This window comes from Condylura cristata, unplaced genomic scaffold (assembly GCF_000260355.1).
Source record: "Condylura cristata isolate star-nosed mole 26May11 unplaced genomic scaffold, ConCri1.0 scaffold00015, whole genome shotgun sequence".
Classification (NCBI taxonomy): domain Eukaryota; kingdom Metazoa; phylum Chordata; class Mammalia; order Eulipotyphla; family Talpidae; genus Condylura; species Condylura cristata.
The window spans coordinates 14,908,516-14,920,566 of record NW_004567116.1 but is presented as its reverse complement, the minus strand read 5'-3'; positions in this window follow the sequence as shown (position 1 = coordinate 14,920,566).

Here is a 12,051-nt window from a genome sequence, read left to right as displayed (position 1 = left end):
CATGCAGGGCCCAGTCCTGGGGGCCTCCAGGCCTGTCTCACATTGCTTGACGGAAGTCCCGCTGAGAAAATTGGAATTCCAGTATTAGAGATCCTGGTGCTATTTATTTTACCAGATTCCAAAGGCTTTATTGTGTTACCGAAGCACACCATGCGTTGGTCACCTACTGGAGGTGATTGCTCTGATTTTTGGTGGAAATGCATTGGTCAATGGCACTGTAAAATTATTCCCTAAATTTGGAAATAGGGAACAGTTATAACTGGGAACCTATCTCTAAACTTTTGTAAAATCATTATCAATGTTACCAGTTTGTTGTTCAGGGCTCTTTCATTGTTTTAAATTCTCATTTCAAAGCTTGGAAATATGAGTATTTTTCTTGGTGAGATGGGTGCCCATGTGTCCTTTTAATAAAGAATAAGAAACATATAACCTACACCTGACAATGTGTGAAGGGTATCTCTGAGTCATATACAGAATTTCAAATCAGTGTTACCTCAATAAAATGATACAATTGGCCCTCCCTGGTGGCGCAGCAGGTTAAAGCACAGCACAAAGAAGCTTAAACCACTTCTGCATGAGTTCGATTCCCACCTGCCCTGGCGGTGACCACATGGCGCGGCAGACCTCTCCTCACCCGCCCGCTGCTCCCCTTAGCAGTGTACTTTGTCAATCTGCCTGTTCTGTACCCCACTCTGTTTCTGGTGAATCCTCTCACCCTCTGCATCTCTGACCTGTACCCCAGTTCTGTACGAATAAATAAATAAATCTTTAAAAAAAATGATACAATTAAGAAAATGAAAAAATAAAATTGCAATAAATAAACATATAATAAATTAGCTTTCTCATTTCACTTTTCCCTCCTGGGAAACCGAATCATTTTTATCAGCCACAGTCACTAGACTTAGCCTAAATTTGCTGTTTTTTTTTTTTATTCTACATTTTATTACTTGGCACATTTTAAATTTTCTTTGGAGTATTTTTATTGTTTTCTTGCATTTACATTTTAAACTATCACATTTTGGGAAGTAGGTGGTGAAATGGCATCTTTTAAACATTTGAATCAGGTTTTTATTAAATAAGGAATATTCATTTCATTTTTCCCATTTTGCATAGAGAAAACCAAGTCACAAGGATTGAAACTTTTTTTTTTTGATAAATTTATACCTTAACTGGTAGATCTGTTAAGGTGAAGGGTGTCCTAAAGGAACTCTGAAGAGTCCACTTCCTACTCCAGCTTTCTGGACTCTACCTACTGCTCCAGTGATGGGAAACTACAACTCCAGCAATACCAGGGAATGAACTGCGAGGACCCAGGAGCGGAGCTAAGCAGGAATTCTGAGACATTGGGGGATAAATAGGCCGCCATTAGGTCTCTCGCTCTCTCACTAGGGAAACGCCTCTCCGGACTGCGTGACTCGGGGTTTTCAGTTAGTTTGTTACCAGAGCTCCAAGTTGGCTGAGCTGGTAAGATATTCCAGTTGTTTCCTGTTCTTTTCCCCTTTCATAAGTAAACCCATTTTGACCCTGTTGTGTGCACCTGCGGTATAACTGAATTTTAAGCGTGCAGGTGAAGCCCCACAGACAGATGGCCCAGTTCCTCACTCTGGGCTGCCCTGTAACAGATTCACCTTGTTGGTTTTCACCTATGCTATTGAAGGCAACCATGGAGTGCTCTGGCTGTCCTGGTGGGGTCTGAATGATGTTATTGGTAGAGAAGTCCACGTCTAAGGTGAGCATTGCTCCTGCTAAGAAAGCTGACCACCAGAGGCGCACTGATGCATGCCTTCAGGGAGCTGCCAAGTAGTGAAAATAACTCTTTTGGGTTTGTGCAACAGCTCCGGGACCAGTGGCACAGAGGGGAGGAGAAGTGTGCAGGCCCCTTCCAAAGGCATTCAGAGTTGACTTTTCAAAAGCATTTTCTTTACCAAAATCGATTTGGTTGCATCTGTTTTCCAAATTATGTAGATCTAGCACATTTTGTACTTTTGGTACAAAATGTAATGCAGTTAAACTTTCAAGAAATATTTGAATTTGTATAATTCCTTGCTTGTCCTTTTTTTTTTTTTTTTTGGAGCTTGCATTCTCTCGCTCTCTCTGTTTTGCCTGGTTAACAACCTAACCCGTGACTTTGTGGGTGCTCCGGAGTTTCTAGGAATTTAGTTTGTTCTGATTTTCCTTACAGTGAAGGGAAAGCAAATTATTCTTCCAAGTAAGAAGGAAATCGTCTCCCATCTTGTTGACCAGTTATTTTGCTCCAACAAATCTTTGCCCTGATAGCCCAGACAGTGGTCACCCAAGGAAACTCTGTTCTGACTGTGTTTTAATGTCTCCAGCAGTTTATTTAAAACAATCACAACACTGAAAGCCTAGCTAACATTTTAAACCCAAGGATACCTTTGAAACAGGGTTTCTGTTGTAAGTGATAGTCCTGAGAAGTATATCAGAAAGAGTGATTGTCAAGTCTCTCAGTCAACTTTTTAGGTGTGGTTATGTGTAATGATGCTCAATGGAACTCTCTTATTTTCTCAAGATCTGGTTAGCTTTCTCCTTTGTGAGATTTGGGCCCTCCTTGGTAGTGCAATGGGTCAAAGTGCAGCTTTATGAAGCTGCAGCTGCTTGAGCATGAGTTCTTTTCCAGAGCAGGGAGGTGACCCATGTGGCACAGCAGACCTCTCTCACACGCTGCTCCCCTCAGCAGTGTATTTCAGTCAGTCCTCCTGTTCTGCTCCCCACCCTGTCTCTGGTGAACCCTCTCACTGCCTGTGCACCTGTGACCTGTACCCCAGTTCTGTATGCATAAATAAATAAATCTTTAAAAAAAGTGAGATTTGGCATCCAATAGTCTTCCCGGAGTTTCATCTAGGACCTGCAATGCTGTAAGCCAACATTTTATTTGTGATTGGAAAAGTGAATTTGGATTGCATTCTGCTTTGTGATTCATAAGTATGTCTCCTCATTCTCATTGGAACACAGCGTCTACTGGCCTCATTAGTTCTAATAGACCTTATAGCTCTCTCAGGGTTATATGGTTTCAAAGCATTACAGACTCATTCATTGTCACTCTAATTTAAGCACGATGTTGTTATTACTGTATCTATTTTATAAACTACCCTCTGCTTCCTTTTCTATGTAGTGGGTGAAGAGGAAGTGGGAGATAGCATTCCAGGCATCGTTGGAGCTTAAAAGTCTGGGTAATTGTATCTGACAAATGCTGAAATCTTAACTCCTAAGTACTTGCAACATTCTCCTTCTTGACACCAGCACTAGTGGCAATTTCATGGTGCTAATGAAAGATTTCTATTTCAGGCCCTCAGTGTGGTGCAAATCGTCATTCTCAGGCATAAACTGTTCAGATTTCTTGATATTGTTTCATCCTTCCACTCGAGTCAGGCCTCCAATTTTTTTTTTTTTTGGAGGCTGTCAAAGATGTATTTGTTCTAGATGTAAGTACTGAAATTTTGAGAAAGGAAAAAGAGGGAAATAGAATGGAGAGAATATGGAAACAAAATAAGATGGTAAAGATTATGTGTGCAACAAAATCATTTTAATCTTATGTTTTTTTTTTTTTTTTTTTTTTTTTTTTTTGCTCTCATGAGAGATGGCCATCTGGGCTATTATTTTTAAATAAGGAAAGTGTTTTGGAGCTATGGATTTGGAGTAGAACTGGAAGAATCTTAGAGATGATCTTGTCCAACCCCTTTGATTTGCAGGCAGGAAAACATGATTTTGAAATGGTAGCAATGTGTTTGGGAAGGGTATGACTGTGAGGAAGGAAAAAATTAATTGAGAAACAGACTCCTTGTGAAAACAGAGCTCCATGTTGCTTGGAAGGGAGTAACAAATTAGTGAAAGTAAGTATTTTTAGTGGGGCGGGGGTTAATCATCAGTCCTGAAATGAAGGTAAATAACTTTTTTGAACTCCATTTTGACTTACTTTCCGCTCTGTCCCTCTTCTCTCTCTCCCTCTTTTCTTGTATTTATCCCATGCATCTCTTTTTAAATTCTAGGTCATGGTTTTCAATTGGCAGTAGTTTTGTTCCAGATATATTTGGCAATATCTAAAGACATTTTTTTGTTGTTGTTGTCACGCTGGGGTATTGCTCTCCATATTCAGGAGGACAACCTACTAGGGGGATTCTGAACATGAGGAAGGAAATTCTACCCGACAGTGCCATGGGTTTCACACTTAATTTATTTCACTTGCATCACGAGTCTGCTTCCCTCTTCTTTAGAGGATGCTTTTGAGAATTTTTTTTCAGGAACAAATTAGTCCTAAAATTAGTGGCCCATTTTAGGATCTTGTAGTGTGTTTTAGGATCTTATTGTAATGTTCAGTAATGGGAATAAATGGTTTAAAAATAACTAGGTCTCTAATACTAAACAGAAATGATTCTGTATGGTGTTTGGTGCCTGGGATGTCCTGTTTGTGTTGCTAGGATCTTTCTAGCCTATTTAGGATGAGCAGACTGCATTTATTTCTCCAGCTGTTTTAAGTGGTAACTTTTTATACTTTCAGTAACTTCCTCTGTGGAAATTGCTACCACCTTCATATTCTATGATCCATCAGTTTGATTTATAAGAGCTGGTTGCTTTGTTGCAACTTGAAACAATTGTAAGGGGACATCCCATCTGTGTAGTTCCTTGTAGAATCAACTAAAAACTTTGTTGAGACTACATTAAAGTTCTCTCCTGCACAATTCTGCTTTTGACACCAATAACATGTTTCTACAAATTCCTAGCATGCAAATCTCCATCTTGCAGTATTTTTCCAGCTTGCAACACTGGGTGTCAAGGAGTTTTTATTTTTTTAAATAAACCTTTTCACTGATGTTGTGCCATCTGGAATTCTTATGAAATGTTTATTAAGATGAATGATAACACTTACATAGTTCACTGTCCTGGACGCTGGGTTTAGAATGATATGATTTCCACAAAGTCATTATTTTAATGTCTGATATTAATTTGAATGACCAGATTGATGATGGTAAATCCCCTTGCTTCTTTTACTAACTACCGCATATGTGTTCCACCAAAGCCACATTCTCTAGAAGGGAGGACCACTCTTTAGTGAGAGAGAGCTATGTTTCCATTTCATAGAGGTTGGGCTCCCACTGGAGAACCACTATTCTAAAGACCAATTTAACTGGGAGTTTTTATTATGGAATTCTATATTGCAGTTAAATAGTGTGCAGGTAATAAAGCTGTATTTTGTACCCTTCACGTGAATCCTTGCATTATTGCCAGATTTTATGCTGTGCATGTCTTCTCTCAGTCCATTTGGACTCTGATAACAAAACAGCACCGATTGGGTAGCTTACAAGGAGCCAATATTTACTTCTCAAAGTTCCTGGAGCTGGCAAGTTTGGGTCTTGGCAGTAGCATTTGGTGAAGACTCTTGGTTCATTGACAGCATCTTCTCCATGTGTCCTGAGACAGTGGAGGGGACTAGGGAATTCTGGGGGATTCTTTCATGAGGATACCAGCCCCATTCTTAACAGCTTCAACCCTATGACCTAAGCACCTCCCCAAGGCCCTGTCTCCACATGTGTTCACATGGGGTGTTAGGATTTTAACGCATGAATGGGGGATGGGGAGAGGACAGAGACATCCATACTTTAACAGGTTCTCCCTGAGAGCAAATTAGACTCTGAATTCTTATTATGGAGTGGTATATTCCAATTAACCAGCATATAAAGCTCTGTTTTGTACCCTTCACAGTGATTCCTTGAGTTTGTGCCAGATTTTCTAGTGTTAATGCATGCATAGAGCTCCTGAGGCAGAACTGTCCATCAGAATGAGGAATGAGATGGTAGTGCTGTCATCACCTGATGTGACTCATTAAGGCATTTACTCTATTTTTTCCAGTTTCAAGAGAGTTGTGTTTGGCATATATTGTGACAAGTAAGAGAAAATGTACTCCATTAGCAAAAAATCTACCTTCAGAAATAGCTGCATCTTTGTATAGCCTGTGGATGTCTGAGGCACTGGGTTGACTTCCCAGTCAGGAGATACCCTTCGGTTTTGCCAGCTGGTTGCAGCAGGTGTAACAGCCCTGGCATTGCCTGCAGTGCATGCTTTTGGTGTGAGAGTTATGGGCTCTCTGCACTAACTTGATTGTACTCATGGATTTTATGAAGTTCTGCCAGGCTTTGAGGGCAGGTTCTGCTCATGTGCAAACAACCAGCAATGCTGTCTCATGTGGCTAAAAGCTAGTCAGACTCTGGTATTTTCAGCAGGGCATCTGTGCCCAAACTCAAGTGCCTGCATCACAATCAAGTTCTGTCATTCAGCTGCAGCTAAGTGAGGGAGTCTCTGGGGTTGACAGTGATAAAGTCTTATTTATTGTGGTATATTCCTGGTGGTCCAGACCTCAAAGGGGAATTTTTCTGTGAACCCCTACCAGTACAGAATATCAATGGGTTGACCTAATATGAAATGAATGAAGGAACTGAAAAACACAAAGTAAATTGTAAATCATGAAGGATAGTGTTTAGAACATTCACACACCTGCCGAGTGGTGAGCATGCTCTACCCATGAGGCTGGAGCTCGACTCTTCCTGCTGGAGGATGCAAAGATGTGTCTGCAATTCTAGATTAGGTCATCCTTAATAAAAAAGAAGGGAACAGTGCAGTATCTATAAAACACATAAGGCTTTTTTCCTTTCCAATTTTGCCTGAAATGGATGCTTTCTCCTTTAATTTTTTTGGTAACATGGACACAAACATTCACATTTTAGAGAGGATGTATAAAATCTTTGCTTTCAGATGGGAAACTGAGACAACAAAGGCTTGTGAAGAGAAATGAATACAGTGGTGTTCCAAGTATGCAGGATCCAAGCAAACTTGAATTATCTCTGTAACTCTCAGAGGGGGAGACACTTTCACTCCCCTGGAGGATTAGGCAAGTCAATTCAAATCTATATGCTGTGACGAATACGGTCTATTAGACAGGGCACAGATGGATGTTTCAGTCTGTAGGAAAGACACATTCCCATTTATAGTGAAAAGACTCACAGGAGAATGGTATAGCAGCTAAAAAGCAGATGATATAATTTGCACAGAAACGATACAGAAACATCATAGCCATACCTAAAATGAAATGCAAATCTTCAGTTATAAAATGTCTATGCATCACTTTTAAGAAACCTGTCATCCTGGCTGACCAAAGGAGACAGAAAAGGGCATGGTTACTGTCGCTGATTCTCAGGCAGAATCATGGCTTGAGGACAAGGACGAGTTTCAGTTCACAGTAGAAGTTCCAGCTGGGGCCAAATTGCCATATCCAAAGGGAGCAAGATAATAATGGTGTGTAGTCTTGGCCAATAATGAACATAGGCAAGAAGTGATAGCAGGAGGCCCAGAGAAATTAAATGAGGCATTATTAACAAGAAGGAGAGCCCAGAAATAGTGAAGTTAAGGTTGGGTGTTTCTTGGAAGTCTAAAAAGACAGTTACATGGAAAAGGCTGTTCAGGGACGGTGTCATAGGAGCAGGTCTCACTGATGGAGTTCTGTTTATTAGAGACCATGAGCAAGTGAAACTCAGTCTCAACTTTAGAAGTCTTGGAAAGCCATGCAAATTTGAAAATGAGGATACTTCTCCAGAATACAAGGATGGAATCCAGTTGGAAAACAAGCACTCATTGGAATCACTCCCAAGATTATGCCTTACATAAGCAGGTACTCATCAAACATAGTTTTTCCATAGCTGTACTTACTATGGATAGCAGTAGGCTGTCTGAGTACCAGCCACTTCCATCAGAATTATGGTTCTTAAGTCTCAACTCAGCAGTAGAAGCGGATACAATCTGATTCTCACTCTACATTTACTCTTTAATCTTTTCCATTGGTTTTTAGGTTGTCTTGAGACTCATTTAGTTTGCATCTGTTTTCATTATTCTTGCAGTAGTGAATCACTTTGCTCTATCACAGCAGATTCTTTTTAGACTTAGATCAGTATATCTAGTAGGTTTCAGAATATGTGTGTATGATCAATGTGCTTTATTACACAATTGACTGTATGTGTATTTTTTCCTGAAATACATATTGAAAGGCAACATGCTAGGTATGCATGTGGATAATGTGCATAATTATCAGAAAATCAATAAGTTATAATAAATTTGATTGGAAATTAAAAAAACTACATCCTTTGCTTGTGATGCTGTTTTTCTAAATGGTGATGCTTTAAAATAGAAATGAAGAGAAGCAGATATGTATACTTCTCTCCATAGGTACTATTGGATATTTTAATAATATGTGATTTATTGTATTTTTAATAGTAAATAACTCAGCAGAACTATCTAGGTTTATATATGAAAAGGTCACATATGTAAAAAGAGAAGTTAGGCCCTCCCTAGTTCTGTATGCATAAATAAATAAATCCTTAAAAAAAAAAGAGAGAAGTTAGAAACCATAGAGGGAAAGTTAGAATTATTGTCATTTTGTGACAATGGGCTGATTACAAAGATATACAAAGAACTAATGGAACTCAACAAAAATAAAGTGAATAACCCTGTCAAAAAAATGGGCAGAAGATCTAAAAAGACACTTCTCCAAAGAGGAAATGCAGACAGCCAACAGGCATATGAAAAAATGGTTAGCATCACTTGTAATAAGGGAAATGCAACTTAAAACCACACTGAGATGCCATCTCACACCAGTGAGAATGGCATATACCAAAACAATTAGCAACAACAAATGTTGGTGAGGATGTGGAGAAAAGGGAATGTTCTTGCAGTACTGGTGGGAATTCAGACTGGTGCAACTACTATGGAAAGTTATTTGGAAGTTTCTCAAACTGCTAAAAATGGAGCTTCCATATGACCCAGCAATCCCACTCCTAGGTATCTACCCAAAGGACACAACAACATTGATTCAAAAGAACACCTGCACCCCCATGTTTATTGCTGCTCTAATTACAATGTGGAAGATGTGAAATTAACCCAAATGCCCAAAAATAGATGAATGAATTAAAAAGATGTGGTATATATACATGGTGGAAAATACTCAACAATCAAAAAGATAAACCCATGCCCTTTGTAGCAACATGGATGAAGTGGGAAGGGATCTTGCTTAGTGAAATGAGCCAGAAAGAAAAAGAAAAATACCAGATGGTTGGATGGTTTCATTCATAGCCAGTGTGTAAGGGATCAGGAAAAAAAAAAAAAGCAATTGTAATAAAGTAAAAAGTAAAAACAAAAACAATGAACAACTATAAACCATAGACATTTTACAGGGGTGGAGAGAGGAATGTGATTAAAATTGGGGTGGGAAGAGTGCATGGGACTATGATATGGCACATGGGTGAAGTGATGGTGGGAAGTCCACAGGGATTATAACCAAGATGAAAAAATGCAAAAAATGAAGAAGGATATAAAAAATAAATAACAAAAAAAAAAAAAAAGAATATTGTCATTGTGCACAGAACCTCCCGTTGTCAAATCAGAAAGGGGAAGTTATTTCTCTGTGATGAAAGCACACAGGCAAATTTCTGCTGGCACTGACATCAAGATTGTATAGGGTGGTCATTAAAAATGTGGGCTTTGGAATAAGTAGAAGGTCTTGAGCTCCAGCTAGCATTTATCTTAAAACAGTGGTGAAAACTTAAAAAGTGTAAGTATTTTCTCAGTAGCAGAGAAACCCAAATAATTGAATTTGCGTAAAGGTAAGCCATATCCAAAGTGAGTGTTCAGGGCTCATGATAATGAATAACTGTTGCTACTCTCTGTGTTCTTGTTTCAATACTGAATAGAAATTAAAATATTTACCCGAGCTATTGCCAAAGTGTCACATTGTGGAAACAACACTGGGCTTACTGTTACTTAAGAGGGCTAAACTAAAACATGTTTGTAGTTAAATACTTCAAAGAAATTCATAACACCGTATCATCAAAGCCCCAGTAACCCTCCACCCTAGTCCATTGGACAACTCCTCACTCTACCATCTGGTAACCTCTGTGCTGCAGTCAGATTTCAAGTATTTTGGGGGGTATTTTTGGTCTAGTCCTTTTCTTTGACTAAAAGTGTGGTTAAAACAAAGCATTTTTTAACCTCAGTTTTCTTATGTATAGTAACTAGAGAGGTAATACGGATCTGTAAATTTGTGTTGAGTATCACAGGAGATAATTTGGACTAAATATTTACTGTTGTGACTACTTCCAGTATACTTGTTTTAATGTTATTAATCTACTTCCAGTATACTTGCTCTAATGTTATTAATCTTATCATTATTTCTATACGAGTGTTGCCTGTGATCTTTATCTTCTGAAATAATGCTTTCAGGAAAATCAGACTTTAAGGAGAGATTTTAAAGTTGAAACTTGGAAAAACGTGCTATTTGGTCTGCTTTTGTCAGGACTGAAGCTGAAGCAGAAAGAGAAGCATCTATAAATTCCAATAAATGAACACTGCCTATTTTTAAGGAAGTTCAGGGGAACGCTGTTGCTGATAACTAAAAGAGTCTAACATGCTTATTCTTTTTTATTTAAATAGTTGAGAAGGGGATTAGGAAATCCCTTTTCTTTAACTTGAAACATAATCATACTTTTTTTTTTTAAGCCAGAAGTATAAAAGGAATCAGTTGATTTGGGTTAATGGTGTTAGAAGTGAAACAAGTTTGTTGTCTCTCTCTCTTTTTTTTTTTTTTCAACTAAGCATATTCACGATTCATCTGTTTTCTTCTTTAACTCTTGGAAACTGCTCCATCTACAAATCTTTCCTGTCTTTTAGTCTTCACAAGTCTCAGGGCTCTGTCTTTTATATAAATACTTTCAGGTTTATATTTTTGATATTTCCCCATTATCTAGGGCAGTCTTGATCTTAGATCTTCTGTCCTGTTGTTTCCCTGTATTACCAGTGCCCCAGAAATGCCAATATTTGGGCATTTAAACTACATCTCTCAGATAGCCTAAGTCCCAGAAGTGGGAAAGTCCTTTGTTATACTTTGTGTCCTGATTTTTGGTCTGGAAAATAAAGTCGTCATAGTCTCACTGCACTGTATTTTCAGGTCAGGTCTTGAAATTTGTAAGTTGCCATGACTTGTCCTTCAGCAAATGTATCCCGTGCAGTTTTCACTAAAGCACCCTCTTATATGGAATAAGGCAAGTGTTTGATTTGATTATTTTTACGCTGCCTGGGATACCTGTTTCTCAAGGTCACATACTCCATGCAGCAGTCTTCATTGATGGAGAAGATGGAACATGGGACCAGTCACCCTCCGTCCCCTTCCAGTGAGGGGGAAGGTACTGTTTGGGAGGGAGAAGCTGAGTTAAGAGTGACAAGCTAACAGAATTTTACCTCTTTCAAAAATATTTTGTGCTTGCCTTCTGTGGTTCTTGGAGACAAAACAATTATTAACTGATTTTGTCTGAATGGTCAGACAAAATGTTACAGCCCTCCGGAAGTCACTGTACCTCTTGTAGTGATTTCCTCACAACACTCTAAGCTTCACAAGGGAAATTCATGTCTTTCTACTTAACGGTTCTTCCTCATGCCTGGCTTAGTGCTGACTCAGGAGGTGATCTCTATGGCTGTAAAATACATATATGAACGTGTTCTAACAGTATTAGTGCTCCCGGGAGTATTCTGGGGGACAGAAATGTTATTGGATGGTACATAGTGGACTAGATTGTAGGGCTTTACTTTTTAAAAGAATTGCTGACACACGATGGCTGATTACTTTAAACAAAAAAGTGTGGTTATGACCATCTTGTTGTCATGAATTTTACATTTTCTGTGATAATAATCAGAGTAAATATTTACTCTTGGGTTGACAGTCTAAAGGAATGAGTTGACAGTCTAAAGGAATAGTAATTAATTAGCTTGTTAATTAGGATAGCCATGTTTCTATAAATAGGACTTCAAACAATGGTTTGTTTGGCTTTTTTCTTTCTAGTGAGTGTCCTGAATGTTTATTAAGAGTAGTACTGTTTATGATAGCTCCCTATTTCTTTTATTTTACCTCAAGTTCTAGGGTCCAGTCTTTGAGATGGGAGTTATAACTTCATTACCACTCAGATGACCAACAGAATGCTGAAATGATAAATTTGAAATAAA